We start from the raw sequence: 5,061 nt of genomic DNA, 5'->3' as shown, positions 1-5,061 counted from the left end.
TTGCAGACAGGGATCATGTGGTGATGAAGAATGGAGGAAAGGTTACTCGCCCTCAGTCTTTACTTGTGCCTTGACAACACAGATGCAGGGAAGAGAATGGTGGTGAAGGGTTGTTTTTCAGACTGGAGGTCTGTGACCAGTGGAGTGCCACAAGGATTGGTGCTGGGTCCTCTACTTTTTGTCATTTATATAAATGATTTGGATGCAAGCATAAGAGGTATAGTTAGTAAGTTTGCAGATGACACCAAAATTGGAGGTTTTGTGGAAGCGAAGAAGGTTACCTTGGATTACAATGGGATCTTGATCAGATGGGCCAATGGGCTGAGGAGTGGCACATGGGAGTTTAATTTAGATAAATGCGAGGTGTTGTATCTTGGGAAAGCAAATCTTAGCAGGACTTATACCCTTAATGGTAAGGTCCAAGGGAGTGTTGCTGAACAAAAAAACCGAGTGCAGGTTCATAGCTCCTTGAAAGTGGAGTCGCAGGTAGATAGGATAGTGAAGGAGGCATTTGGTATGCTTTCCTTTATTGTTCAGAGTATTGAGTATAGGAGTTGGGAGGTCATGTTGCAGCTGTACAGGGCATTGGTTAGGCCACTGTTGGAATATTGCATGCAATTCTTGTCTCCTTCCTATCAGAAGGATGTTATGAAACTTGAAAGGATTCAGGAAAGATTTACAAGGATGTTGCCAGGGTTGGAGGATTTGAGGTATAGGGAGAAGTTGAATAGGCTGGGGCTGTTTTCCCTGGAGCATCAGAGGCTGAGGGGTGACCTTATAGAGGTTTACAAAATCATGAGGGGCATGGATAGAATAGGGTGTTTTCCCTGGAGTCTGGGGGAGTCCAGAACTAGAGGTCATAGGTTTAGGGTGACAGGGGAAAGATATAAAAGAGACCTATGGGGCAACTTTTGCACTCAGAGGGTACTGTGTGTGTGTGGAATGAGCTGCCAGAGGAAGTGGTGGAGGCTATTACAATTACAGCATTTAAAAGGCATCAGGATGGTTACATGAGTAGGAAGGGTTTGGAGGGATATGGGCCAGGTGCTGGCAGGTGACTAGATTGGCTTGGGATATCTGGTCAGCATGGACGAGTTGAACTGAAGGGTCTGTTTCTGTGCTGTACATCTCTCTGACACTAAGATGAGGAGTGAATATGGGTCCCGAAGTCTGGAGCCACTCCCACTACCTTTGCTGCCTGTTAGCAGGTGTGACCATGGGACCAAGTCGGTTGCTGAGATAGAAACCCGGACTCATAGCTTTTCTTAATGGAGAGCATTTAATGACTTGCTCAGTCTGAGAGCTTTCCTTCAACAACCTCAGTGTCTCGACTGTCCCTTGTTCAGAGGTGTTCAAAGACAACTGATGCCTACCACCAGTTCATTTTAACCTTAATAATTGCATTAACAAAGTTTAACAATATGATTGAGAAGATGTTAGCTGGGAAGACTGCAAACACAACTCCAACTGGATTAACAATCTCAGGAGACTACAGACAAACAGCACAATGGTGGACAGAAACAAGAAGAAGTGTCCATCGCATCAGGAGTGGCTACGAATGGGTTCATGTTCCCAACAACAGAACCTGGGAATGAATCCTTGAATCATCAGGAGAGTTTGGGATCTGGTCTCTATCCCATCAGGGCAGCACTGGACTCAGTAAAGACTAATAACAGGAGCTACTTATTTCCTTGAGCCTTCTCATCTATAGTCAAAGAGCTGTACAGCATGGAAACAGATCCTTCGGATCATGGTGACCAGATATTCGAAATTAATTTAGTCCCATTGGCTCATATCCCTCTAAACCCTTCCTATTCATGTACCCATCCAGTTACCTTTACAATGTTGTAATTGTACCCACCTCCAACACTTCCTCTGGCAGTTTGTTTCATACATGTACCACCCTCTGCATGAAAAAGTTGCCCCTTAGGTCCCTTTTAAATCTTTCACCCCTCACTTTAAAATTATGCCCTCTAGTTTTGGACTCCCCCACCCCAGGGAAAAGACCTGGGGTATCCATTTCCCCTCATGATTTTATAAACCGCTAAAAGGTCAACCCTCAGCCTGTACCACTCCAGGGAAAATTGTCCCAGCCTATTCAGCATCAACCTATAGCTCAAACCCTCTGATACCAGCAACATTCCTGTAAATCTTTTCTGAAGCCTTTCAAGTTTAACAACATCTTTCCTATAGCAGGCAGGATAGAACTGATCTCCCAACTCTTATACTTAATGCATTGATCAATAAAGGCAAGCATACAAAATTCCTTCTTCACTACCCTGTCTGCCTGTGACTCCATCTTCAAGGAACTATGAACCTGCACTTCAGGGTCTCTTTGATCAGCAACACTCCCCAGGACCTACTATTCATTGTGTAAGTCCTGCCCTGATTTGCCTTACCAAAATGCAAATCATCACATTTATCTAAATTAAACTCCATCTGCCACTCCTTGGCCCATTGATCCATCTGATCAAGGTCCCATTGTACTCTGAAGTAACCTTCTTCACTGTCCACTACACCTCCATTTTGGTGTCATCTGCAAACTTACTAATCATACCTCCTGAATGCACATTCAAATCATTTATAAAAATGACAAAAAGCAGAGGACCCTGCACCGATCCTTGTGGCATACTGCTGGTCACAGGCCTCCAATCTGAAAAACAAACCTCCACTACTACCACCTCCAAGCCAATTTTGTATAAATAGTTTGCTCGTGCTGGATTCCATGTGATCTAATTTTGATAACCAGTCTACCAAGAGAAACCTTGTCAAACACCTTGCTGAAATCCATATAGGCAATGTCCACCACTCTGCCTTCACCAATTGTTTTTGTCACTTCTTCAAAAAACTCAAGTTAGTGAGACACGACTTCCCAAGCACAAAGTTGAAAAATGTGGTGCTGGAAAAACACAGCAGGCCAGGCAGCATCTGAGGAGCAGGAGAATCGACGTTTCGGGCATAAGCCCTTCTTCGGTGCCTTTCTTCCCAAGTACAAAGCCATGTTTTTCCTATAATATATTTTTATTAAGAAAAAATAGATTTTTAAATATTACAACAAATACAAAACAATGCAATTTAAAGCAGTACAAAAATAGTACAAAACTAAACCCAAATAATTAAAAAGATTTCCCAACCCACCCTCCTGTACGAATGTATAAACATATATAGAGAAATATAAAATTTTAAAAAAACTTAAACTAGCTATTTAACTAAATAAATAAATATCTAACAACAAACAAATAAATAGTAATAATTCAGCTCAACCAAACAAAACATTCATACTTTCACAGTTCCTTCTCCCTAGATATTGGACTCATGAAACACAATCGTTACAGCTATATAAAGCCCTTGTTATTGTGGCAGATATATCTGTGTCCAGGTATTTCAAAAAGGGTTGCCATGTCTTGTAAAAATTCTCAGTTTTATGGTGTACCATGTTTGTGAGAAAATCCAGGAGAATATGCTCCATAACAATCTTCCGCCAACCTGACAGGCCTAGGAGGTTTTCTGATATCCAACCTAGCAAGATATTCTTCCTTGCACAGAACGTAAGAATATTGAAAAGTTTTTTCTTATGCGCGTCTGCAGGAAATACAATGGGTAGGCCCAAAAGGAGCGAAATAGGGTCCTTCTCCACCCCTACACCTAAAATCCTCTCCATTGCATCCACCACAGCGCTCCAATATGCTTGAAGCCTGTCACAAGACCAAAGACAATGGGTAAGAATGCCCGTGCAGACATTACACTTGGGACATGCTGAAGATACCCCTGGTTTAAATTTTGACAAACGGTCTGGGGCTAAATGGACCCTGTGGAGAATCTTCAACTGTAAAGCATGGGTCCTATTGCAAATTGATATCTTCCTTGCATTCTCCCAAATATCCTCCCATGCCTTTGAAGAAACTTCAACACCCAGCTCTCTTTCCCACATCTTGCAGAGTCGATCAGACTCATCTGAGGTGGCACCCCCCAATTGGTGAAATAAAGTACTGACAGAGAGTGTACTCTTAGCCCTTAGTACCCCTCTTTCTATGTTAGATTTGCAGGGATCAGTCAAAAGTGTGGTCTTTGTTTGAACAAAAATCCCTAACTTGTAAAAAGCGAAAGAGGTATATATTACCTTCCCTCTGCCGAATTGCCTTCCATGCTTTAACAGTATTGATGACTATTGGGTTAGGGAAATATTCCCTAACTGTCCTCACCTTGTCCAAAAACAGCAAACTGGTAAGGGGGCACCTTGTCTGGGAGGCTTCGATATCTAGCCATATTGAAAGAGAGTCCCCACAAACCCAATCACTCATGTAGGTCAAAAGCGAGCTTAATTGGTAATTTTTAATGTCCAGAAGGTCTACTCCCCCAGTCTGTGAGGTAACTGCAGTTTGGCTAACTTAATGAGGGACCGTTTACGGTGCCAGATAAAGGAGCTGAACCGACTGTTCAGTCTCCTGAGTGTTTGTTTATTGAAAATCAGGGGGAGCATCCACATAGGGTATAACAAACGAGGGAGAATATTCATCTTAATAAGCGCTATCCGACACAACTATGAGACTGGAAGTGCCTCCCATCTTTGGAGATCTTGTTTAATTTTTTCAAATAACTGAGTAAAATTGGCTTTAAACAGCCAATCCAGAACTGGAGTAATGAATATGCCCAAATACACAAAACGCCCCTGTGACCACTTAAATGGGAATCTATAGTCACTCTCAAGAGCCAACTCTTTCGTGAGACCACCTATAGGCATAGCCTCTGATTTAGCAAAATTAATCTTATACCCTGAAAAAGCGCCAAACGGGTGAATGCATTGTATCAGAGCTGAAAATGTGTTGCTGGAGAAGTGCAGCAGGTCAGGCAGCATCCAGGGAGCAGGAGAATCGACGTTTCGGACATAAGCCCTTCTTCAGGAATGAGGAAAGTTTGTCCAGCAGGCTAAGATAAAAGGTAGGGAGGAGGGACTTGGGGGGGGGCGTCGGAAATGTGATAGGTGGAAAGAGGTCAAGGTGAGGGTGATAGGTCAGACTGGGCTGGAGGCGGAGAGGTCAGGAAGAACCTCTTCCTGACCTC

The sequence above is a fragment of the Chiloscyllium plagiosum genome, chromosome 15 (assembly GCF_004010195.1).
Source record: "Chiloscyllium plagiosum isolate BGI_BamShark_2017 chromosome 15, ASM401019v2, whole genome shotgun sequence".
Lineage (NCBI taxonomy): Eukaryota > Metazoa > Chordata > Chondrichthyes > Orectolobiformes > Hemiscylliidae > Chiloscyllium > Chiloscyllium plagiosum.
This window is presented reverse-complemented; position numbering follows the sequence as displayed.